General features: G+C 36.7%; 1 protein-coding gene and 1 pseudogene across 19 annotated transcripts in view; one reads left to right on the top strand and one right to left on the bottom strand.

Annotated features, from left to right (window-relative positions):
- KIAA1328 overlaps positions 1-27,861 on the top strand; it is a 365,741-nt gene that overhangs the window by 158,451 nt on the left and 179,429 nt on the right. The gene's annotated exons all lie outside the window — the stretch shown is intronic.
- LOC102157950 (large ribosomal subunit protein uL4 pseudogene) lies at positions 26,352-27,533 on the bottom strand (annotated as a pseudogene).

Genomic DNA, 27,861 nt, shown 5'->3' on the forward strand with positions numbered 1-27,861 from the left:
CTTAATTTCCCAGACCATATGAATAATTTCTGTATTGCTAAGTAAATTTATTTCATTTCAAACAGAGTATTGATTAAAAGAAAGCTCTGATAAATACTCTCTAGAATATGATATCTTACTGGTTACCTTAATAGCTTTTTAAAGAGTGATAGTTATGCTTTTTAATCAGCCAGATATAAATATACTACTTATGGAGGCAACATGTTAAGAGAATAGACTTTTGTGTCTTTCCAAATACAGTGCTACTTAAGCACTGAAACCTCTCGGGCCATTGTTCCTCTCTTTCATGTGTATCAGTAAGGCTTTTCACTGGCATTGGAAGGTAATGTTATTCTAGTTGGTTGGCTAACTATGTTAGTAACTTCATTTCTCCTTCCAGACTGAGTCAAGGCATTAATTTTTAAAGCTTAATGCTCTGTTGATTTGTAAATCTATTGCTCTGTTTGGCTTACACCTTTGCATAGTGTTCAGAGTTCTCAGAGGATGTGTAGGCTTAAGCATTTTGTTCAGCCTTGGGCATGAAATTAGTGTTTGATGAAAGCTGCTTGCTTGACTCCTTTTTTTTTTCCTTCTACCCTTACTCTGCTTCATAAATGAACCTTGCTGGGTACCACTTCTCTCTGAGTATATGCCTAAGTACTCACAGCACTATCTCATAGAGGAGGACATGAAACTGAAACTTTGTGTCTCCTTTACCTATTTTTTTTAAACCCGAAAACTGAGTGTATCAAGGTTCCCATGACCACTTCCACTAGGTGATTTGATGATTTACTGGGAGGATGTGTCAGACTCAGCATGTAGTCAAATTCACAGCTAGGATTTATTACCATGAAAGGATACAGAGAAGAATCAGTAAAGGGAAAAAGTACATGGGCGGAAATTTGGAGAAAAACAGCCACAACCTTATAAAAATTTTGTCAAGGTGGAATCACACCAGATGCACATAATTCCTCTAGCATCTAATTATGAAACATCTTTAAAGTGCTCTCTACAAAGGAAACTCATTAGAGACTCAATACCCAAGGTTTTTTATTGGAGGCTGGTCAGGTAGGCACCTCCGGGCTAGCATGTACCAATTTCAGGATTCCTAGAAGGAAAGCATATGCTCAGCATAAACTATTGTCTGTATAAACAGTTTAGGCACAGTAAAATACCCTTGTCACTTAGGGAACAGCAGACATACTCCCCAAATCCAACTTTCCCAAATGCTATCCAAGGGTCAGCCTTGTAAGCAGGCCTTTCTAAGGAGAGCAGTCTCAAGCCTGCTATGTTAATGCTTTCCTCCATATGGCTATGTCTCAACATTCAGACGTGGAAGTTTTACTCTATTTTGAACTTTTCTTATGTTTAGTATCTTTATCAGCTCTTTGTTGATCATTAAGTCACTTAGCTCACCACACCTACCCCTTTGCACACCGGACCACTTCCATTTCTTATAGGCTAGAGCACCCCCTCTTTTTTCGTTTTGGTCCTTGCCACAGTTTTTTTCTTTTTGGATTCGCTTCGCTCCTTTCTTCAACAGTATGGACTCAAAAATCATATCTGAGCTTTTAATGACAGATTTCTTCCTCAAAGCTCCAGCCTAATATTGCCTTGAAAGAAGATTACATGAATGCCTGCCAATTTGCCTCCTGAGACTTAGAGACCTTAGAATTGAACCTGCAGCATCTTAAAGAAGACCTTGTATATATCATAGATATAAACTGTAGGCATTATATGAGGAGCCTGAGAAATAAATTGGGCCTTTAAATCAGGTGTAAATCAATGTCAGCTCATACTTCTAAGTGATTTAAGAATTTAAAAACAAAATTTTTATTCTTCAGATGAAATCACAGTTAAAAGGATTTGGGTAAAGATAATAGGAGAGAGATATGGAGGTGATGCTGCCCTAAAAACAGTAAAGGTGTGCATAAAAATAAGACAGCAATAGGGGCTTCAAATATATAATATTGGGTATATGCTAGAGTAATCATTGCTGTAAATTTGAAATATGTAATGATGTTTGGCCTAAATAAAGGGAGGAGATAGTAAGAATTATTTTGGAGTTAATTCCAACTAACCAAAAAAAAAAAAAAAAAAAAACCTAATTCGTAAGGAGCAAGTAAGTATTAGCAACTTTTCAGAGAAAGTGACTATTTCATTTTAGAATTCATATTAGGAAAATTACAACTGGAAACAGTGCCTGTCTCTATCAACCAGAGGGATAAAAACCATAATTTTGGGGGTACTAGGTAGAGTATTCCTGTTTTGTCTTGTCTTATGGATCATAGACCTAAATGTTGTTAAAAAAAATTCAACTGAGTAAATTTTAAGAATCTTATTGGCTTTATTCAACAATTCACGATTTGGGCAGCATCCCTTCTAGTAAATAGAAAAAAGCTCTGAGGAGCTGTACAAATGGAAGATTTTTATAGGCAGAGGGAGCAGGACAAGGAAGTTGGTAGTAAAAAGAGCATTGTTTCAGGCAAGATCACCTTCCTTTGGGGGAGGGCAGGGATCTATCAGGTGTGTTATCTCACAGGTAATTCTCTATTGACTGTATCGAGTCCTCTCCTGGGAAAGGTTGAAAATATAAAAGTTAGGTATTAGGTCTCAGTTTGGTGACCTGGGCTTAGGACAAGTGACTCCATTTGGGGTCCCTTATCTCTTTATTTTTTAACAACGTAAACCTGAAACTATAAAACTTCAAGAAGAAAACAGGAGAAAATTGTTGCAGTCTTGAGTCATAGATTTATTAGCTGCAACACCAGAAGCACAATCCATAAAAGAACCAATGAGATTGGACTTCATCAAAATTTAAAACTTCTATTTTTTTATTTTTCGAAAGACCCTGTTAAAAGAATGAAAAGGCAAGCCACAGGTTGAGAGAATACATTTGAAATACAATTTTTTTTGTTTTTAGGGCTGCACCTGCAGTATATGGAAGTTGCCAGGTTAGCGTCGAATCTGAGCTACAGCTGCCAGCCTATGCCACAGCAACGCAGGGTCTGAGCCGCCTCTGCAACCTACACCACAGCCCAAGGCAACGCCGGTTCCTTAACCCACTGAGTGAAGCCAGGGATCGAACTCCCATCCTCATGGATACTAGTCAGGTTCATTTCTGCTAAGCTACAGTGGAACTCCTGAAATACAAATATTTAAAAAAATATTCATCCAGAATATATAAAGAACACATAAAACAGTAACAGGAAACAAACTCCTTAATTAAAACAATGGGAAAAATATTTGGTCAGATACCTCACAAGAGAAGATGTATAGATGGCAAATAAGTACCTTGAAAAGATGCTCAACATCATTAGTAATTAGGAAAATAAACATAAAAATCACAGTATTAGACCACTACATAGATATTCAAAATTTGGCTATTGCCCAAAATGTTAAAAGCTTGCCCTGTCAAACAGAGATGTGGAGGAACCGGAACTCTCATGCACTGCTAATAGGAATATAAAATTGTACAAAAACTTTACAAAAGTTTGGCAAACATATACCTATTATATGTTCCATCCATTTTACTAGAGGTTGACCCAGAAGAAATAAAAGCATATATCCACTCACTGTCCAAAATAGCTTTATTCCTTATAGCCTCAAACTTGAAAGCACCCAGATGTTATTAGCAGGTGCACTGATAAATTATGGTATATTTGTATAATGGAATATTACTTGGCAATGAGAGGGAACTACTGATACATGTAACAAAATGGATAAATGTCAAAATAATTTAGAGAATCCAGACTTAAAAAAATTATATACTGTAATCCCCTTAATACAAAATTCTATAAATATCAAAAATAATCTGTAATGGAAGGAAGTAGATTAGTGCTTGTCTGGTGAGCAGATGCAGGAGTAGGGAAATAAGTGGATGGGATTACAAAGTGACACAAGGAGACTTTGGGAGGTGATGGATTTGTTCATTATCTTGATTAGGGTAATGGTTCCTAGGTATACGCATATACCAAAGTTACAGCTTTTACAATTTAAGTATGTGCAGTTTATTTTATGTTAATTATACCTTAATAAAGCAATTTTTTTTAAAGCTGCATGATTTTCCTAGTTCTCGTTACCTGGCCTCATTGGGATCAGAGTGCATTCTCCAGCCTGGTTCAGCTTTATTTTTTTCCCCTGTAATATATTTAATAGTTCATGATATATTTAATACACACAAAATAAACTTGTAAACAGTTAGTATAGCCATTAAAAACTATATATTCCTGACAAAGTTCTCATTTGAATTTCTTTTTAATGACACATTGCACAGACTTTAAATGTCAGTCTTTGTATTTTCAAACATGCTAAAACTTGAATGGAGTTTATATATAAGAGCAAGCAATTCCAATAGCAAGAGACTGAATATCAGTTTCTGAAAATAAATTTTATATGAATCTTTTCTCCAGATAATTTGATTTTTAAATGTTTTTAACTGTGATATCTATATATAAGTGAATATAGATCAAAGAAGTAGCTATAAAACCTGAAATTTCCATGTTTCAATTCATTTTTACTCTGCCTGTTAACAGGATATAACTACATATTGTGCATACTTCATTGTTTACTCTTCAATAAATTACTTCCCTCCTGACCAAGAAATAAACAACCATCACCATTAATTAGAAATGTTAGGCATTCAACTATATCCTAGAATATGGTTTATGGTTTTTAAATAGTGTGTGAGAGAGAGACAGAGACAGACAGGCAAACAGAGAGACAGGAGACAGAGAGATAGAAAGATTTTATAAGTGACTGTTGGACAAACAACAGCATTCAACTTTCTTATGCCATACTTGCGGCTATTTATCTATAATTATAGTCTTGCTCTAGGGCTTGCTGTTTGGAGGACAAGTTATTTTTCTGCGCATTCCTCAAGGATTCATTCTGAATGCCAGTTAAAAGCATGAATTTAGGATCCAGAATGCTTGGATCTCTGTACATTAAACCCTGCCACCTTGGGCAAGTTACTTAACATCACTAAGCCTCAATTCCGTCATTTGCAAAATGGGGAAAATGTAATGGATGTACCTCATAAAGCATCTTTCAGGATTGAATGCATTAATAAATGCAAATAAAACTGTACCTGGCATGCAGTAAGTATAGCTTCCAGTTGTTATCATTGTTTATTGTTATAATTGATTTTATTGAGGTTGTGGACTAGGTTCTGGTGGAAACCAAAATATCATCTGTTTTGGAATGCACTTATGTTTAATTATTCAGCTTTTGTGCTTATGACATTCAGCCTCAATTACTGTCGATTTAGGGATTATCACACCTGGTTTTCATTTCTGTTTGTCCTAAGGTACTGTATTCACCAGAAATGAGTGTTTTGAAGAATTTTTTAGTCTTTTGGGAATAAAATTTTTGCCACCACTAGCGTTCATTTTGTTTAAAGCATTAGGGAAAATGATCCATTTTAGGATTGCTATGTTCAGCTGTAATTTGAGCTCATCAGAATTGCTGCCTAAGCTTAGATCTGTAGTCCTTCTAGACTAGCATTTGCTCTAGGATAAGTTCTCAAGGAGAGAACATAGGTAAATCTAGAGGAACTGATAGAAACCCTTACCCAATCTTTTTTTTTTTTCCAATATTTTTCCTGCTTTTATTCTCATTCAAACATGGCTCTTTGGTTTCTTGAAATAATTAAGAAGGTAAGTTCCAGCCAGGAACTCCAGAAATAGCTAGGGAGATTAGTATTTTATCATTGTGAAAATGGGCTAAGAAAAACAACAAAAAAATAAGATAATTTATTGTTAGTATATTACTTTTTAAGGTGGTTTATTGTTTCTTTGTTATTGTTAAGCTAATATATTCTGGTCTTAGAATATTCAAGCAATTCAAAAATATATAGTGTATTAATTCTAAGTCCTCTGTATTCTCCCTCCTCAGCAGTAACTACTGTTAACTTTGCATATTACTCCAGATTTTTTCTATGTAGATTTAATACTTTAACATTTAGAAAAGTAGGTTAATACTGTATATATAATTTTTACAACTTTCTTTTCTTTCTTTTTTTATAGACAAGAAATAGGTTTATTAAGATAGGACACTTGTGGGAGATGCAAGCAGGCAGGCAAAGAGGCTCTCCAACTTTATTTTCTTACTTAATAATATATATCATATACTTTCCCAGGCGAGTCCATGTGTTATTAATGGCAACCTTTTTAATGTTCAGTCAACATTTTAGTGGATGGATTACAATTTATTTAATCAATCCCTTATTGATATGTATTTGGGCTACTATTATTATTATTATTATTTGCATATTGAGGTTCCCAAGCTAGGGGTCTAATTAGAGCTGTTGCTGCTGGGCTATGCCCCCGCCACAGCAACGTGGGATCCAAGCTGTGTCTTCGACCTACACCATAGCTCATGGCAACACCAGTTCCTCAGTCCACTGAGTGAGGCCAAGGATTGAACCCCTGTCCTCATAGATACTAGTCAGGTTGGTTAATCACTGAGCCATGATGGGAACTCCTGAGTTATTATTTTCAATTAGAAAGAATGCTGCAGTGAATAACCTTGTGCATATACTTTTGAATGTGTTTGCAAGTGTTTCTGTTCCCTAAAGTGGAAATATGTGCTCAAAGAATATAGAAAATTTTTAAATAGTAGGTATTGGTAAGTTAATATTTACCAATATTAATTGGTGCTTGTTGAAAGGAAAAAATAATACATTGAGTAGATACTGACTATGGAAATGGCAGCCTTTGTTTTCTCTTCACTTGAGGTAGCTTTTTGTGTAAAGAGTTAATAGTGATTTCTAGAACTTAAAAAATTAATAGCTTCCCCCCTCCCCCAAAAAAGGATTTCCTGCTGTGGTGCAGCAAGTTAAGGAAGGATCTGGTGTTGTCTCTGCGATGATGCGGATTCAATCCCCAGCCTGGTGAAGTGGGTTAAGGATTCCGCATTGCTGCAACTGTGTCCTAGGTTACAGCTGTGGCTCAGATTCCATCACTGGCCCTGACCTGGGAACTTCCATAAATCATGGGCCCGCCCAAAAAAAATTAATAGCTTCCCTTATTCCTCATTCATATCTGTTCTTTCCATTCAGTCATTGATCCTTAGTTTAAATAGTGAAAGGGCAGCATGGAGGTAGAAGGAAGTATGGATGCTGATTTTCTCATTTTATGGAGATACAATCTAAAGTTATGGATCATGTAGAGATTATTTATCATTATTATTCAAAGTTAGAAAGGTAACTTACAGAAGAAGTAAAGATAAAAACACAGCTATGAAAAACTTAAAAGGACGTAGTATAATTGAGCTAAGATTTATATTTTTCATAGTGAGGAAAATACTAGATCTTCCTCAACAAATTTGTGACTGTAATTGAAGAAATAGAGGCCTGAATATATGCAGTTGTGCTGGTAACAGTGAATAACTAAAGTCAGAAATAGAGAAGAAGGTTTACCTCTGATGAGTGAGATTGATACTAGGGAATAGAGATTTTTTATTTTTAATTTTATTTCCTCCTAAAACTGTTGCTATTTCTAGTTCTGTGTTCATTGATTACTTCCCAAATAATGCAAAAATGGATTTAAAAAAAAAGAAAGCTAAAACTATAATTCCATGATGGGATAATTAAAACAACTGAGGGAAACAGCAATGTCAAAGTCAAGTCAGTTAGTGGAAGAAAGATAGACTTAGGAATATTAGTTATATAGGATATGTGTCCACTTATAAACTTTCCATATCAAGAGAGTTTGTACCCTATAGTAGTTTATTGGAAATAAACCCACTTAATTTGAGTTGTAAAATTAAACTTGTGACAATACAATGGACACATTCATTCATTTGATGAACATTCGTTAGTAGAATAAATTCATATTGTTGGTCTTTATGTCTGTCCCTGATGTGCTTTAAGATGTTCTATAGGAAAGTGTCTTTCAGTTCAGTGAATTCTGGAAAAAACTTCTCTCCTTCTAAAATTCAATGTCTCCTTAAAGAGATTTTCAATCAATCCTCTCTTTTCAGCCTCGCTTCTTCCCTCATTTTTGGTAATACCTAGTGTTCCCCACCCCTGAGCTATCGTCAGTCAGTCTGCTTCAAAATTAGGTTTCTCCTTTGTTCATATGCTAAATCTGTTACTGATTCATTCACCTACTTTGCAACGTCCAAAGTTTTGTTGGTATTTTTTCCCATTTTTTCTTCATGTGTGTTTATACCTTTTTATATTCATTTCCTGCCATTCTTCTGTTGTTCAATTCACCAACTTTAATCAGAGCTCTAGTTTTATGTTTACAACTATCAAATAAGAAATCATTCCAAGTACAGAAGAATCACTGATACATAGGTAAAGCCACATCAAGTGACCACTCTTAGAATGAGAAGCGCATGTATGATAAAGCTACTTTGTTGATATGTTCTTGCTTAGACCTCTAACAAGAGAATCATTCTCTGAACTTTTGGTAAAAATTAGAGTTAAATGCATATTTCTCTAATTTCTCCTTTTTTGGAATATAGGAAAATATATTCCTCTTTTTTGTCTAGTGATTTTCAGTGAAATCAAATTTGCATTTTTTTTCTAGTCTCCCTTGAAGAACTCAAAGTGAAATATATAACTTCTACAGAGGGCAGGAGAATTTGTTATTGTTTGGGGAGAAGCTGGGTGATGGTAATAATAATAATTACTGTTATTTATTGATCACTTCCATATGCAATTTGCTTTACAGACATTATCTTTTATTAATCTTCAAGATGCTATAAGTAGTTATTATTTACTCCTTTTCACAAATGATGAACTAGCTTTTCTAAGGTTAAGTAACTTGCCCAAGGTTCCACAGTTAGTGTTGGGCACATTATCAAATGATTGTTTAATTTTTTTTTTCATTTACTCAATTTATTACATTTGTAGTTGTACAATGATTATTACAATCCAATTTTATAGGATTTCCATTCCACAACCAAATAATTCTAAAATTCTTTCTTTCCCCACTTTTCTACCTCGTTAGACTCATACCTATTTTTAATAACAGCATAATAGCCAATACTTGTATAGCACATACATACTTTGTACTAGATACTATTTTAAACTCTTTATATTATTGACATGTTTAATTCTCACCCCCTTAATCTTAATAGCTAGACACCATCATTATCTTCATTTATGAAAATCAATTGGTTATGGCTATAATGACTGGGACTAAAATTCTAGAGACAGTTGTTTGGTTGTTATTGCAGTAGATAAGAATGTTTGTATTTGTTCTGATTGATTGCTGAGTTTCTTTAAAAACAGGAGGTAAATATTTGGGGTTCTTTTTTCTTTAATCTATGAGAAAGTAACATAAAACAATAAACATCTTACTGAAGTTTAAGATTTCTAGTTAGTATACCAACCCTTACCAAGGAAAAATAAATGGTAGGGGAGATGCTTCTATAATGGAGTTCTTGTTTAACATTTACAGATTAAGAAAAGCTCAAAATTTTTCTCAAAGTACTCTTTATTTTGCTGTACCATTTAATGTTTCTAATTCTAAGAGAGACTATAATATATATTTCATCTAGCATTAACTATACCAGGAAGCTGAAGATAGCATATATTACCTTGGCAAAATTTTAGGAGAAAATTCCTATATCTAGAGTTAGACATTTGAATCATTAGAGCACTGCCTGCATCTACATTGGACATACACACTGGATTTGCTTTCCTGTTATGTCTGTGAGCAGTCAAGACATGCAAATAGGAGGGAGCCACTCAGGGGTTCCTGGTTGATGCTTTGACTTTCCAGTATTGAACTCCTTGCTTCTTATTAGGTTTTTCCCTTCCTCCCCTCACTCCAGCTCCCAAGAATTTGCTTTAAAAGGAAGAATAATAGAAAGCTCTTCACGCAGGAAGTATTTTCCTCTTTTTCTCCATAATCCGTGTGACTCATTGGTAGTCTGGCTTTATTAGTTCAGACACTTGGTTATGAAAAATTCCTTTTTCATCCTTTTGATTGTTTTATTTGAACATATATATATATATATATATTTTTTTTTTTTGTCTTTCTCTCATTTTAGGGCTGTTCCCCAAGCATATGGATGTCCCCAGGCTAGGGGTCCAATGGGAGCTGTAGCCACCATCCTACGACAGCAACGCGAGATCTGAGCTGTGTCTGCGACCTACAACACAGCTCATGGCAACACTGGATCCTTAATCCACTGAGCAAGGCCAGGGATCAAACCTGCGTCATCATGGATGCCAGTCACGTTCATTAACCACTGACCACGACGCGAACTCCCTATTTTAACATTTTTTTTTTTAATTTTGGAAGGAATATATTTAATTTCTCCATTTTTTTGTTCATTATTTATTAAGATGTGATTTGTGCGACTAGTTCCTATGATTTTCACTTACAAAGAAGTTTATACTCCTTTGACTTTCATAAAAGATATTTTAGAAAGTTTATACTCCTGCTACACTGAGGTAAGCCCCCGGTAGCCTACCTTTTCTGCTGATGAGAACTAAACACTCTGGACAAACAAAAAGCAACTACATAAGTAATCAAAAGCAGATAGTTGGTGGTAGGAAGTTGAACTTGGAGGCACAATCAGTTTTGGGATTAGTTTCCCAGTGTTTTGTTTTGTTTTTTTGCCATGGCTTTGCCCCCAGTTATTTAGCTGGGTGACAGTGGCTCTGGCAACTAAAATTCTGATAGAAACCTCATTTTTCTGTCCAGGGAAACCAAGAAAATGTATCCTGCATGTAAAGAGTGGGGAGTGGGAGGATCTTTGTGTTTTTTTCTACATTTCCTGCTTTGCCCCTAAGGCTGACCCAGTTGTCAGGCTGCAGCTACAGTAGCAGTGCCACAAGAGAAACCCTGTCTTTCTTGCCAAAAGACCCAGTAAAAGGGCTACTGTGGTGAAGACTATGGGGAGAAATCTCAGGAAAAAAAAAAAAAAGAGCTGTAAGGACGTCCCCTCATTTTGTGTATGATTAGCCTAAGTAGTAATTCATGCAGAAGGACCCCCAGCAGCATACCAAAGGCTCTGAGAACTGACCTGCAGTTAGAACCACTCCTCAGAGAAGGTAAGAAAGACTTGTGATCTGAACATAACTGACCTGATTGCCTGCTAATAAATAAACAGATTTTGTAGCAGATTATAAAAGGTCAAAGGACTGATAGTCTGAATTCCCATTGTGGCACAGCAGAAATGAATCTATTATCCATGAGGATGCATGTTCGGTCCCTGGCCTTGCTCAGTGGATTAGGCATCTGGCATTGCTGTGAGCTGTGGTGTAAGTCATAAACGTGGCTTGGATCCTGTGTTGCTATGGCTATGATGTAGACTGGCAGCTATCTCTCTGATTCAGCTTGGGAACCTCCATGTGTGGTGGGTGTGGCCCTAAAAAGCAAAAAAAAAAAAAGTTAATAAAACATAACATTTAAGATGTCCAGGGTATAACTCAAAATTATGCTACCTAAAAAAACTTAGGAAATTATAAGCAATCCTCAAGGGAAAAGGCAATGGATGTCAACTCCAAGGTCACTGAGATTTTGAAATTATCAGGAAAAGACTTTAAAGCAGCTTTTATAGCAATTCTCCATAGCATAACTGTAAATACTTTAAATGAATGGATAACAGTTCTCAGGAGAGATATAGAAATCATTAAAAACAAAAGTCAAGATAAACTTGAAGATAGATCAGTACAAATTTTTCAATTTTAAAAACAGAAAGAAAAAAGAAAGATTGGGGAAAAAATGAACAGAGCCTTAAAACCTAACTTATGTCATTGGAGTCCCAGAAGGAATAAAAAGATTACTCCACATACAAAAAGCCAGGAAAAATAACCAATTCTTAAGGGAGAAGGCAGCCTCTGCCAAAAAGAACGAGTCATTTATAAGATACAAATCAAGGTAAACTTTCTTTTTAAAATCTTGGGGAGTTCCCATCATGGCACAGCAGAAACGAATCCGACTAGGAACCACGAGGTTGTGGGTTCGAGCCCTCGTTCAATGGGTTAAGGATCCGGTGTTGCTGTGAGCTGTGGTGTAGGTCACAGACACAGCTTGGATCAGGTGTTGCTGTGGGGTAGGCCAGCAGCTGTAGTTCCAGTTCAACCCCTAGCCTGGACCCTCCACATGCCACAGGTGCAGCCCTCAAAAGCAAAAATAAATAAATAATAAAATAAATAAATAAATAATAAAATAAGATAAAATCTTGGGAGCCTTTGCAAGGATGTCAGTTGGAACAAGACTGTCTTGAAATTAAATTACTGAAACATTTTCTCTCGAGAGAATGCTAGTTGCCTGTTATCTATCCTTTCCTTATTCCTTCTTAAATGAATGCCAGTCTTATTGAGAGTAACAGTGTCTCAGGATAAACCTACATTACTCAGCCTCTTTTGCAGATGGAATAGTGCTGGGATGCAGTTCCAGCCAGTGAGATATAAGTGGAAGTTGTGCGCATGGGGTTTCTAAGAAAACCCCTTAAGAGGGCCTGCGGGTGAGGAAGGATGGGAGGGTCATGGGCTCCACTCTCTGAGCCTCTTTTTATCCTTGTGCAAGTCTCTTTTTTTCTCTATGGCAGCAGTTCTCAACCAGGGGTGACTTTAACCCCTAGGGGAAATTTGGCACTATCTGGAGACATTTTTGGTTGTTATAACTAACAGTTCCTAGTAGCACCTAGAGGCCATGGGTGTTGCTAAACACCCTACACTGTACAGGACAGTCTCCCACAGCAAAGACTCATCTTGTCCACATGTTATTAGGCCAAGATGAGAAAATTTGCTCTATGGAACGCTGACCTGATATTGTAGATTGGACAGTCATTTTGGGAGTAGAAGTTGGCAAGTCCGTGTCGGAACCAAAATATGTAAATGTCCCTGAAGACATTTGTGACACTGTAATAACCGAGTCCATAGCTGACTCTGTCCTTCCAGATGCCTCAATACAAGCAAAAGAAAACACCTAATTTATTTACGCTAATGGATTTCTCTTTCCTTAGAGTTTACCAATTGATAGAGTATTTATTTAGAAATTGTTAGTCATAAGGACTGGGCAGCTAAAATATAAATAGTCATGAAGAACTGTTAGGCACTGAAAAGAATAAGGAAAGACTTATCATGATATAGCTGGGAAAAGAGGCATTTTGGAGAAAGTACACTTGGTGAGTAGAGAGATGTATAAAAAAAAAAATCAAATACTGGGCTACTGTCATAATTTTACCTGTTGCTGAAAGACTCAAGTTATCTTGAAAGGAGTTGTACTATTTGCTGGCTTTTAATGAGGCACCTTTCTGTTACTACTATCATATATTTCATTCTGATGCCAAAATTTGGTCACCTCAACTTCCACTAGATCTTCTGTTAGCTTGGATCATGTAGAGACTTAACTAATTTAGTCTCCATTACCTGGGGTCATAGATCCACTAAAATGAAATTGATGGAAGTTAAGCGATGGATACACTGTAGAAGGATAAGAGGTAATTTTTGTTGAGCTCTTTGGAATCCTTTTCTGATTATGGGGGCAATATTAAAGCTGTTAAAATACCACATCCGGCCTTGGAACTCAATTAAAATGATGCTATCAGAGTTCCCACTGTGGCTCAGTGGGTTAAGGACCCAACATAGTGTCCGTGAGGATGAGGGTCCGATTCCTGGCCTCCCTCAGTGGGTTTAGGATCTGATGTTGCCTCAAGCTGCACCATAGGTCACAGATGAAGCTCAGATCGGGTGTTGATGCAGCTCAGATCCGGTGTTACTGTGGCTGTGGTGTAGGCTGGCAGTTGCAGCTCCAATTCAACCCCTAGCCTGGGAGCTTCCATATGCCATAGGTGTGGCCATAAAAAGAAAAAAATTAAAAATTAAAAATAAGTAAATAAAATTATGCTGTCATGTGAGATCATGCCACACTAAGATCTAAGGAACTAAAGCTGTTTGTTTTGATCAAAACGAGGTCAGAGATAGAGTGATGGAAACAAAAAAAATGGAAAATTCATCAGAAAAAATCCCCAACCATGAAATTGCTTCATGCTCTCAAGAAAATGTTATTTCTTTGCTTTAAAAGTGCTGGTCAGAGCTGTCATAGAGCAATGCCATATTCACCTAAATTGGACCCTACCAGTAGCCATGTGTGGGATATAAGAAGCTTAGTATACTTGTAAATTTATACCTGTAACAGCCTGATTCTCTCTGCAGAATTCTAGGTGCGAAAAATACCCCTAAATCTCCTAATCCATTCCCTTACTATTGTAGGAAGTTGTATATCAGTAAGAGAGTTAGATTTTACCCTGAGGTGTTTCAATCTAATGAAGCATACAGTAAATGTGTACTGGGCCTATCCACTAACTTAGTGTGACTAAAATTGGACTCTTGATTTCCTTGCCAAACCTGCAACTCTCCCATCTGTCTCACTCAGGAAATGGCAGTCCCATTCTTTCTGTTTCTCAGGAAAAATATATTTGCAGTCATACTTGACATTTCTTTTTCTCTTACACCCCCAAATCCAATCCATTACCAAATCCAGGTCAGTCTTCCTTCTAAATATATCCTACTTCTACCATCACTTACCGCTTCCATCGCTCCCACCTTAGTCCAGGTCCACTTCGCACCTGGATTACCTCCTGGATTTTTACTTAAAAATGAAAATCTGTATTCATATGAAAACCTGTATGTGTTTATAGTGGCTTTATTCGTGTTCATTAAAAACTTTAAACAACCCAAATGTCCTACTCTGGAAGTTCCCGTCGTGGTTCAGTGCAAACAAATCTGACTAGCATCCATGAGGATGCAGGTTCAAACCCTGCTTCACTCAGTGGGTTAAGGATCCAGCATTGCTGTGAGCTGTGGTGTAGGTCTCAGATGCAGCGCGGATCCCACATTGCTGTGGCTGTGGCTCAGGCCGGCGGCTACAGCTCTAACTGGACACCTATCCTGGGAACGGATGCAGCCCTCAAAAGGCAAAGTAAAGTAATTAATTAATTAATTAATTAAAACAAATGTCCTACTCTGCAATAAAAAAAAAAGAAAGGAACGGACTGTTGATGTGCACACTGCATACATGAATCTCAAATGCATTGTGCTAAGAGAAGGAAGCCAGACTCAAAATGTGAGTCTGTTTGTGTGAGATTCCTGAAGAGGAAAACAATGGAGACAGAAATGAATCAAGAGCTGAGCCTGGGGGAGAGCTTGACCACAAAGCATGAAGAGTTTTTTGATATGATGGAACTATCTTGATTATTATAGCGATTACCCAACCATTCTCATTTCTCAAAATTTGAACAACTATACACTAAAGAAGGATGAACCTTATTGTACATAGATTGTACCTTAATTTAGAAAAAAGAAAAAAATGAATGCATTGTTAGTAAGACCAAAACACTGTGTCATTTAGGGTTCAGTGTGGGAAACATAATTTAAGCAAGAGGGAATTTGTGTTAGGAATAAAAGCTTTGAAGGGGCTTAAGAAGCAGGTTTTATGTTGGTCTTCCAGTGGTGACCTTGGAACCAAGTAGGACTAATATACTTGTGCCTAACACTCTGAGACTATCACTGGTGGAGCTATGCTGGAATTAGGAATAATGTGTTTACTGCTGCTGCAATGGTCTCCAGAAACCCAGGATACCCCAGAAAAGACTCCACCAGTGAGACTGAAGTGTTAGGAAGCCAGGTGTGCTGCTGCCACACTGCTGCTTCTCACCCCCAAACAACTGAAAAATGGTCTCTTGTTTTGTTATTGGGGAAGGGAATTCTTGTGTTTTTACCATGGCCCTTGCCAGCAGAGACAAACAAAAGACCTCCAAAAGCAGCTGGAATAAGCAGAACCTAATTGCCATCCAGAGTCCCGGCTAGAAGGGAATCTGGACTGTGTGAGTGGTAACTTCCCAGATTTTACATTTAAATGGAGCATAGAGGAAGCCTTGCCTCAGTAGTCGGCACAGTGTCCAAAGTTCCATCAATGAGCGACTCTTTAATAAACTGTGGGATGTTATGCAGTGGTTAAAGAATTTACTCAGATGGCAGGTATTCTGTAAGCAAGAGTATAATTGCACTCTTGAGTTTTGGTTAATAAATTCTGGTGATTTAAATGTTGAACTCTTAAATCTAGCTCTGCTGAAGTCAATATATTGCAATTTCTATACTACTACTTTTAAATGTGTGCTGTAAACATTGCTATTTGTTGAAAATAATTAAATGATTTCTCTTTTCCGAAATTAATCTGAAAGATTAGGACAGGTTAGGCTTCCTAATATCCAGAATGCCATACATAAATTTGGAAAACAATTTTTCAAAATGGTAAATAATATAGAAGAAATCTTTAACAGCTTTCTACAGGAGGGAAATCAGCCACAGATAAAGGACTAAGTTTGTATAGAATGAGTGGCAAATACATAGTAGAACATAGGCTTGTCTCTTAGCTATGAAATCCAAACATTGCCTTCCCAATGCTGTGTGAGTCACTGTGCTTAGATGTCTTTAGGTGTCTTCTCACTTGTCCCCTGCTGGAGATAGCTGATGTATGTGCACACTGCTGTACGCTCACAGGATTGGGTTTGAGGAGACTCATGGGAAAGTTAAAGCTCCAGGGAAGAGTATTTTAGTTTGTGAGCACAAGTCTGTTAAGTTCTGCCCTCTCTCACCCCCATAAATTTCAAGTTAAAAATATATTTTTTAAATAAAAAATAAACTATTTTATTTTAAAGTGGGTAAGCAATGAGGTTAGAGTGAATTGCTTCAGAAGCTAAATGGGCAAACTTCCTCTAACAGATTTTAATTATTTTTATATATTTTTTTTCCCAAACGAAGACTCACAATAGCCATTTAAACTAAACTAGAGCAGCTCTTTCATCTTCATTGTAAGCTTCAGACCCTAAATAAAGCATGAAGCTGGGCAGTACACTGCTTAATTTTCAAATTGGATTTTTCATTATGTTTTATGATAACTTTTTATTTTTATCAAGTTGCATCTCGGCCTTCTGTTTAAACTCAAGAAGATTTATGGCAAATGATCTGGGTGCTTATTTGGACAAACTAAATACAATAAATCAGTTTACTGTTTCAATAAAATGTTATTAATAGAACATATTATTCTGTTCAACATTATGTTATCTTTAAAATTAAGCAGAGCATTAGTGGCAATGAAAGTAGTTTCAATCAATACTTTCCTGTAATTAAACCTATTGTCTAAGAAACTTTTCTTTTTAAGGAAGAAAAATGATCTTAGCACAACTATCAACTTCTGACTCTAGCTAGAGATGGCGTTTCATAGCTTCTAAATATTATTGGTAGGGTTTCTTTGTGTTTGTTCTGGTGTTAAGAAGATAGTTTCCTCAAAGTTGCTTTGCAGCAGTTAGAGCATACATGTTCCTTAAATGCTTTTTTTTTTTACTTGAAGAATTTAGTTGGCACTTAACCCGATACCCATCCATGTGTGTACCTCAGTGAAATTGAGGTCAATGGAGGATATTAAGAAAGGCAAAGCTGCTGTTGACATTCAGGAGTATAAGAATTGCCAACTTCTCTTCTGACCTTGGAGAATTTCTGGTTAAATTCCTTAATGGAGTATAGATAGAGGATATAAATTTTTGTTTCAAAATTCATATGATAATGAGAACTTACTAGGGGAGTCGCAGTTTAGGTCCTCAATCACCCACTGTACTCCTATTGAAAGTTTAGAATGATGGTGTTCAAATCAAAGATGGCCAAAGTCTCAGGATGGTATTGCAGTCTTAGGAGACCTCCACTGCACAGGGAGGGTCTCTTACAGTGTTCTGATTCGATAGCAAAGTGCCTTGAGAGAAGTCTGCTGTTTAATAATGCAGTGTAGAAATCAAAGGCTTTGGATGTTAAATTGCATATATTTTTCAGTGGGAAATCTCTTAAAAAAGAGATTAAAATCTCTTAAAAAAAAGTATCTGCATACTTTTTGCTTGGTACATCATGTTGTCATCACCTGGAAGTTTAAGGAATCATGGAGACTTATTGTTAAAAGTTCCAAATTTACTCCTTTGCTTCTGTCATTTTATATCTTTAATCTGAATGTAAGAAAAAGAGATGATCTCACCATGGTTTTGTTCTCATTTAAATTGTTAAGAAATGGAGATCCGGTCATGGCTGAACAGGTTAAGAACCCAACACAGTGTCCATGAGAATGTGGGTTCAGTCCCTGGCCTCAGTCAGTAGGTTAAGGATCTGGCATTGCCTCAAGGTGTGGCACAACGGCTCAGATCCCTGTACTGCTGTGGCTGTGGTGTAGGCCAGCAACTGCAGCTCCAATTTCACCTCGAGCCTGGGAACATCCATATGCCACAGATGTGGCCTTTAAAAAAAAAAAAAATTATTAAGAAATTGTTTTGGCAGGAGAGTTATGTTAAGTTGGAAAAATATTTATGAAATTCTAAGCCATCACACACATTCTGTTGGCTTAGGATAAAGATTCAATAGCCTATCAGGCAAGTAATTTGATCCTGTTGTTCTATGACTCTAGTAAACAAGTGAGTTCTTACATTCATTGAATACTACTGCTAACATTTTACAAAGTTACATTCTCCTCCTCCTGTAATTTAAATGCAGATGTTTATCATATTTTTCCATGCCAGTGGGAGACTACTTAAAATCTGCACTGGAGTGAAGCATTAGGTAGCTGAACACGTGATTCTGGTTGTCTTTCTTAGTTCTGCCTTAAAACCTTTAAATGTAACATTTCTAAAGAAAGGTTCATTTTGGTGTCATGAACACCTTGAACTACTGGATGCTTTTGGTCTACAGCGGACAATGATTGTATGTGGAGACTTTGGGAGCCAGTGGCAAGGAGCAGCTGACCATTTGGTTAGCTATGCATTATCTTATTTTTTGTTTGTTTTCCCCAACATTTTAACATCATCTATTTTACGCAGTTATCTGTAACTTTTTTCCTAGTAATAAATTTATCTTGTTTGGTATTAAAGTAATTATGGCTTCATTAAATAAATTGGAAATTGTTTTTCCCTTTTTCTGTTCTCTACCTTTGTGATATTGTAATTTCTTTAGTTGACGTGGAGGTATTAAGATTTTCTTTTTGATTTTCAGTCCTTTTTTTTTTTTTTTTTTCCCCTTTTTAGGGCTGCACCCACGACATACGAAAGTTCCTAGGCTAGGGGTTGAATCTGACACCTTGCGGCTGGCCTATGCCACAGCCACAGCAACATCAGATCCGAGCCGCCTCTGCAACCTACACCATAGCTCATAGCAACTCTGGATCCTTAACCCACTGAGCAAGGCCAGAGATCAAACCTGCATCCTCATGGATCCTTGTCGGGTTCATTATCTGCTGAGCCACGAAGAGAGCTCTGGTTTTTAGTCAATTTTGACAATCTCTGTCTTTTAAGGAATTTGTACCTTTCATAAGAGGTCATATAAGTAGCATGAACCTGTTTACTGTGTTCCTTTGTTAACTTGATAATGTCTGTGGCATCTGCATCTATGTGTCCCTTTTTTATTTTTTATTTTAATAATTTGTATCTTTTCTTCATCAATCTTACTGATTTTTTTTTTTTTTAGCAAAACAGCTTTTACTATATTTTACTGTTTGTTTTCTGTATCATTTATTCCTGGCCTTATGTTTATTTTTCCTGCTATTTATTTCAATTTTAAGTTGTCTTTCTTCTTCTGACTTCCAAGATGAGCCTTTAGATAATTGGTTTGGAACTTTATTCTTTTCTAGTATAAACATTTAAAGTTATAAATTTCCCTCCAAGAATTCCTTTACATGCATCCCACACATTCTTTACATTGTGGAAATTTTTTTTCCAAAATATTTTCTAATTACCTTTGTGATTTACTCTTTGAACAGTTTATAATCATTTATAATTTTCTCTTAGTTTCTAATTTTTGCAAATACCTCAAATAGCTTTCTGATATTTATTTCTAATTTAATTCCCCTGTGTCAGAAAATAGACCCCCCTGGAGTTCCCATTGTGGCTTAGTGGAAATGAACCTGACTAGTATCCATGAGGATGCGGGTTCAATCCCTGGCCTGACTCTGTAGGTTAAGGATCTGGCATTGCTGTGAGCTGTGGTATAGGTCATGGATGCGGCTCAGATGTAAGTAGCATTGCTGTGGCTGTGGTGTAGGCCAGTATCTGTAGCCCCAATTCGACCCCTAACCTGGGAACTTCCATATGCTGCAGGTGCAGCTGTAAAAAGCAAAAAAAAAAAAAAAAAAAAAAAAAGGGGGGGGGAGTTCCCGTCGTGGGGCAGTGGTTAACGAATCCGACTAGGAACCGTGAGGTTGCAGGTTCGGTCCCTGCCCTTGCTCAGTGGATTAACGATCCGGCGTTGCCGTGAGCTGTGGTGTAGGTTTGCAGGCACGGCTCGGATCCTGCGTTGCTGTGGCTCTGGCGTAGGCTGGAGGCTACAGCTCCGATTCGACCCCTAGCGTGGGAACCTCCATATGCCGTGGGAGCGGCTCTAGAAATGGCAAAAAGACAAAAAAAAAAAAAAGGAGGAAGAAAAGAAAGAAAAGAAAACAGACACTCCACAACTTAAAAATGTGGAAATTATTGAGACCTGTTTTATATCCTGCGATATGGCCTGTCTTGCTAAATATTTCATCTACATATAAAAATAACCCACTCTGCAATTATTAGAGGAATATTCAATACATAGCCACACGGTCAGCGTTTTTATAGTATTTTTCAGGTGATCTAAATACTTACTGATTTTGCCAAAATTTTCTTTTTTTTTAATTTTTATTTTTTTACAGAATAAAATACATACATTTACACACAATTACATTCACACGGATTATTATAACATGGATCTTAAGAAACAGATTAAGTGACTCCCACTGGAGAAGTGGAATGGAAAATGTGCTGAGACAAATAGGAAATTTATTCTATACTTTATCCCATTTTGTATGGCTTTCATCTTTACTATTTAGCATTATCTACTACATTTCAACTTTTCTTTAAAAATTAGCATTATATTAAATTGTTATATTATGCAACTAAAATTTATAAAGAAGAAAGCCTTATATACCATTAAATATTTTATATAGCATAGTAAAAAGAATAACACCTGGTAAGCATAACAAAAATAATACACCCTCTGAAAATAAGTAAAATATAAAATGCATAAGTTGGTTAAAAAACAGTGTAACTATATAAATATGTCCTCACAATTTGTTCCATCTCATTGAGTCTTCAATAAAGGCATTACACCATTCTAGGTGATGTGATAAATAAGACATTATAGACTTTACATTTTACCATGGAGAGAAATGGTTATTAATAATACAATTGTAGAACTGTATTATTTAATTGTACAGTGGCATTATTTAATTATAATTATCATAAGTTCTTTGATGGAGAGGAAATCAGAATCAGATCTAAGAAGACTTCAGCTTTCCAAGAATGAGGTCAAATGACCCCCTTCATGGTGGATTATGCACTTATTTACTATGAGATATATTTCTTTTTCAGAGATTCCTTGTTTGTGTATCAATTGTAGATTTTTGGTTTGCAGTTATTATGAAGTTTTCATGTAAGAGTCTATATGTATATGAGATTGTTTTAAGTTGTTGATCTCTTAATGGCAAGTTCATCTCCGGTGTCCTGCATTTGTACCCATCTCTTCTCATGATTTCTGATTTTGGTGGTATAATTGTGCATGGATGATTTCGTATCTTTACTGTATATATACCTTTACTGGTGAGCCTTGTCATTTGTGGAATTTCTGTTTCCTGTTGCTGATCTTTTCTTTCCTGCCTAGAGAAGTTCCTTTAGTATTTGTTGTAAGGCTGGTTTAGTGTTGCTGAATTCTTTCAACTTTTGCTTATCTGAGAAGGTTTTTATTTCACCTTCAAATCTGAATGAGAGCCTTGCTGGGTAGAGTATTCTTGGTTGGAGGTTTTCTCCTTTCATCACATTAAGTATATCATGCCACTCCCTTCTGGCCTTCAGAGTTTCTGCTGAAAAATCTGCCGATAACCTTATTGGGGTTCCCTTGTATGTTACTTGTTTCTTTTCCCTAGCTGCTTTCAAGATTTTCCCTTTGTCTTTAATTTTGGTCAGTTTGATTAATATGTGTCTCGGTGTGTTCCTCCTTGGGTTTATTTTATATGGTACGCGTTGTGCCCCCTGAATTTGAGTGAGTGGTTCCTTTCTCATGTTAGGGAAATTTTCGGCTATTATCTCTTGGAATATTTTTTCTGTCCCCTTCTCTCTCTCTTCTCCTTCTGGCACCCCTATCATACGGATGTTGGTGCGTTTAATGTTGTTCCAGAGTTCCCTGAGACTCTCTTCATTTTTTTTCAATCTTTCTTCTCTTTTCTGTTCTGCATCTGTAATTTCTTCTAATCTGTCCTCCACCTCACTTATGCGTTCTTCTGCCTCCTGTATTCTGCTGTTAGCTGCTTCTAGTGAGTTTTTTATTTCAGTTATTGTATTTTGCATCTCTTCTTGTTTAAGTTTTATATCTTGTATCTCTTTGGTTAGTGTTTCCTGTAAGTTATCCATCTTTGCCTCCAGCTTATTCCAATGCCTTGTGTCATCTTCCGCATCAACAGTCTAAAGTCTTTTTCCTGGAGGCTGAGAATCTCCTCATTGCTTAGCTGATTTTCTGGGGCTTCTTCTTTCTCCCTCATCTGAGTTATAGTTCTCTGTCTTTCCATTTTTATAGGTTTTTGGTGTGGTGACCTTTTTACAGATAATAGAGCTGTAGCCTCTCTTAGTTCTGGTGTCTGCCCCCCTTGTGGCTGAAGTCGGTATGGGGGGCTTGCTGTAGGCTTCCTGATGGGAGGGGCTGATGCCTGCCCACTGGTAGGTGGAGCCAATTCTGATCCCTCTGGTGGGTGGGGCTTAGTCTCTGGATGGGATTAGGGGCTGCTATGTGCCTGAGGCTCTATAGGTAGCCTGTTTACTGAGGGGTGCGGCTGTGATCCCACCTGGATTGTTGTTTGCCCTGGGGCTTCTCAGCACTGACTGACGGGTGGGGCCAGATTTTCCCAAAATGGCCACCTCCAGAGAAAGGCAACTGCTGAATATTCCTGAGAGCTTTGCCTTCAATGTTCCTCCCTCACAACAAGCCACATTCACCCCTGTTTTCCTAGGATTTCCTCCAAGAACTGCAGTCAGGTTTGACCTAGGTTCCTGTGGAGACCTCGCTCTGCCCTGGACCTAGTGCACATGAAAGTCTGTGTGCGCCTTTTAAGAATGGGGTCTCCATTTCCCCCAGTCTTGTGGAGCTCCTGTGCACAAGCCCTGCTGGCCTTCAATGCCAGATGCTCCAGGGGCTCTTTCTCCCAGTGACAGATCCCAGCATGTGAGGGTTTGATGTGGAGCTCAGAACTCTTACTCCTGTAGGTGAGTCTCTGTGAGCCAATTAGTTTTCAGTCTGTGGAGCTTCCCACCTGTGAGGTATGGGATTGTCTATATCACGAAATCACCCCTCCTACCTGTGGATGTGGCCTCCTCTTTTTCTTCTGGAGTAGGGTATGGGTTTCTGGTCTATTTGGGTGGAGATTTCTCAGTCTTTAGTTGTGAATTTTGTTGTTTTTAGGAGAGAAGTTGAGCTCCAGTCCTTCTATTCTGCCATCTTAATCCTGTCTCTTGCCAAAATTTTCTAAGAGAGTTTTGAAAGATCCAAATATGATTGTGGATTTGTTTATTTTTCTTTTCATTTTGCCTGACTTTCCTTCACGTATTTTGAATTTCAATTATAAGGTGCCATTATATTTAAGGTTGTAATGTCTTCTTGCTTCATTTACTTCTTTTGTTTTGAAACATGCCTCTTTATCCCTGTTAATATTACTTGTTCGGAAATACCTTATATGAAATTAATATATCCACTCCAGCCTTCTTATAATTAGTATTTATAGGGTTATATTCTTTTCCATACTTCTACTTTTCCCCATTTTTGATAAAGTTGCAGGACACAAAATTAATAGACAAAAATAGATTGTATTTCTATGTACTAGCAATGAAAGATCTGTAGGGAAATGATCCCATTTACCTTCACATCAAAAAGAATAAAATACCTGGGAATAAACCTACCTAAAAAGACAAAAGACCTATACTCTGAAAACTATAAGATGCTGATGAGAGAAATCAAAGATGACACAAACAGATGGAAAGATATACGATGCTCTTGGATTTTAAGAATCAGTACTGTCTCAATGACTATACTACCTAAGACAATCTACAGATTCAGTGAATCCCTATCAAATTACCAATGGCATTTTTCGCAGAACTAGAACAAGAAAATTAAAAATTTGTATGGAAATACAAAAGACCTTGAAGAGCCAAAGCAGTATTAATAAAGAAAAACGGAGCTGGAAAAATCAGGCTCCCTGATTTCAGACTATACTACAAAGCTATAATCATCAAAAGAGTATGGTAACTGGCACAAAAACAGAAATATAGATCAATGGAACAGGATAGAAGGCCCAGAAATAAACCCAAGCACCTGTGGTCAATTAATCTATGCCAAAAGAGGCAAAAATATACAATGGAGAAAAGACAGTCCCTTCAATAAGTGGTGCTATAAACTGAACAGCTAGCTATAGGCAAAAAATGAAATTAGAACATTCTTTAACACCATATACAAAAATAAACTCAAAACGGAGATTAAAGACCTAAATGTTAGACTGAATACTATAAAACTCTCAGAGGACAACATAGGCCGAATATTCTCTGACAAAAACCACAGCAGTTATCTTCTTAAATATACCTCTAATGGCAATCAAAACAAAAATAAACAAGTGGGACCTAATTAAACTTAACAGTTTTTGCACAGCAAACAGAACCATAAACAAAACAAAAAGACAACCCACAGATTGGGAGAATATATTTGAAAGTGAAGCAACTGATGAATTTAATCTCCAAAATATGCAAACACCTTGTGCATCTCAATATCAAAAAAAAAAAAAAAAAGAATGACCCAATCAAAAACTGGGCATAAGATCTAAACAGACATTCCTCAAAAAGACAGATGGCAAAACAAAAACAAAAACAAAAAACAAACAAAAAAACATGAAAGGCTGTTCAACATCACTAATTATTAGAGAAATGCAAATCAAAAATACTATGGGATACCACCTTATACTAGCCAGAATGTCCATCGTCAAAAAGTCTACAAACAAATACTAGGAAGGGTACTGGAGAAAAAAAGAACACTCTTACACTGTTAGTGGGAATGTAAATTGGTGCAACCTCTATGGAAAACAGTATGAAGTTTCCTCAAAAAAGTAAAAATAGGACTATCATATGATCCAGCAATCCCACTCCTGGACATCTATCCCACTCCTGGACATCTATCCATAGAAAACAATAATTAAAAAGATACATGCACACCAGCGTTCACTTCAGCACTATTTACAATAGCCAAGACATGGAAGAAACCTAAATGTTCATCAGCAGAGGAATGGACAAAGAAAATGTTGTGCTTATAAACACAGGAATACTACTCAGCCATAAAAAAGAATGAAATAAAGCCATTTGCAGCAACATGAGTGGACCTAGAAACTATCATACTAAGTGAAATTACTTGACTGTGAAAAACAAACATCATATGATATCACTTATATGTGGAATCTAAAAAAAAAGGATACAAATGGACTTATCTGCAGTATGGAAATAGGCTCATGGACATTGAAGACAAACTTAGGGCTACCAAAGGGGACAGGTAGGGAAGGGGGATGGAGTGGGAGTTTTGGATTGGCATATGCGCAGTGAGGTAAGTGACTGGCCATCAGGGAACTCTACCCAGTATTCTGTGATAATCTATATGGGAAAAGAATCTGGGAAAGAATGGATGTGTATGTATATATGTATAATTGAGTCATTTTGTTGTACAGTGGAAATTATCACAACATTGTAAATAAATTACACTTAAGTAAATTTTTTTTAATTAGGATTTTTTATTTATTATTTATTTTATTTTTAATTTATTTATTTATTACTCAAATGAATTACAATTAAAAATTGTAATTTTTATTACTCAAAAATTTTTTTAAAAAATGAAAAAAACTCATCTTTGTAACCACATATATTAAGAAACCTCATAGCCAACTATTCATAATAAAGTTGGCATTTGTCTCAATGTAAAGAAATAAAATTGAACTACGGCTTGTTTAATAATACTAATACTAATACTAATAATAATGAAGTAGGGTTGTCATAGATAGTATATAGTTGGATTTTGGTTTATAATCCTGACAATCTGTGGTTTTTTACTGAAATGTTTGTATCTTTTATACTTGATATAGTTATCAACATGGTTGGGTTTAAATCTACCATCTTGTAATTTATTTTCTTTTTTCACCACTTTTTCAGTTTTTCTTGTTTTCTTTTGATGAACTAGTTTTAGCATTATCTCTATTTGGGGCTCTTTTTGTTCATCAGGCCTTTATTCAGAATTAGCGGTCCAAAATAGTATGGTCTTTATAGAATGAAAAAAACTAAGTTTATGCAGTAGGCTTCTTTTCTTGTGTCATGGGTTTCTTTTCTGTGGGCTTCTTTTCAGCCAGCTGGTGGATTTTGGTCACTGCCAGCTTTTTCCCCACAAAAGGTTTTTTTCTGCATTTTAACACCAACAGCTTTCTTTCCTTTCTTCTTCACCACAGACTTCTTGCCTGCAACCCCCTTTCTCATCTGATTCAGCTGCTACTACTGCTGCTACTTATCCATCCAGAGTTTGTCATTCTCGTCCTGGCAAGAAAGGTGTTCCAGGGCATGGTCATGGTCTTTGCATATGAGTTTAGCTTCAGTGTGATTCTCAGGGTTTTCAGTGGATTCTTCTCCAAGACTCTGTGATGAATCTTCTTGTGTGGTACTTGGAGGGCTCTTTCGATTTCTGGGCTTTCCAAGATTCTGCTAAGGTCTGATTGAGCATCTTAGAAATGGGAATGTTGTAGTTACTCTTGAAGGAGGCAGCTTCACACCAACTGCCATGTAGATCATCTAACTTGAGGAAAACATTTCCAGTCCAAATACAAAAATGTCCCACATGCTCATCAGGAGTAAGTTTCAAAAAGTTTAGTTTGCTTATATTAAGCAGAGTAATTTCAGGAATGTTTCTCAAGACCTCAATGATACCATTGTCCTCATTATAGATGATGCAGGCTCTCCTACACTGGATATGATAACATTTTCTCATTTTGCCTTTGCCAGCTATCATCTTCTATGAGGCATAGACTTTTGATATCATTCCAGGCCTTAAATTTCTTAGGAAGCAGAACAGCCTGCTTGGTCTTGTAGCCTTTGACTTTTATCTTCAACTACAAAAGGATGTTTAGGAACTTCCCCAATATAGTGACCTTTAGACATAATCAGTGCTGGTAAGGCCAAAGCAGCCAAGGCAGAGCAGGTGGCGTATCACTCTGTATTGTGTTCATTCTGTGGTGCCAACATTGCCAGGTTCCAATTGGTGCAGACATGCAGCCCCCTTGATGCATGTTTCCAAAAGCACCCAGCCAGAATGGTAAGTCCCCTGCCTCAAATTCCCAGCCAGCATCCCAAGACTCAGAGCTGGTTTGATGACCTGCTAATTCTTTGATAGTATAGGGCTGTCTGTTGTTTTTGTGCAACTTAGTGTGAACAGAGTTCACAATATCTAATTGAATGGGAATTTTGAACACAAGTGACATTTTTGCTAGATGACTTTCTTATCCAAGATCACTGGTATCAGTGAAGAGCCCATATCATGGAGGGAGAGGAGAAAGCCATGCTCTTCTCAACCAGTTAGCTTCCACAGGAAAACCTTGGGCTCATTATCTTTGTTTTAGTTTTTAATGGTTCTTCTAAGTATTGCAGAATGCATCTTTGGATGTCTGTTTTCAATAATATTTTACTGCTTCAAGTATAATATACAGTGTATAACCTTACAACAGAATGTTTCCATTCCGCCTTCCATCTTTTCTACTCTTGTTATCATATTTTTACTTCTATGTGTGTTGTAAATGCCACATTTTTTAC

The sequence above is a fragment of the Sus scrofa genome, chromosome 6 (genome assembly GCF_054392235.1).
Source record: "Sus scrofa isolate SSC_HxYL_T2T_F1_AM1 chromosome 6, Sscrofa_HxYL_maternal_Yorkshire_Landrace_v2.0, whole genome shotgun sequence".
NCBI lineage: Eukaryota > Metazoa > Chordata > Mammalia > Artiodactyla > Suidae > Sus > Sus scrofa.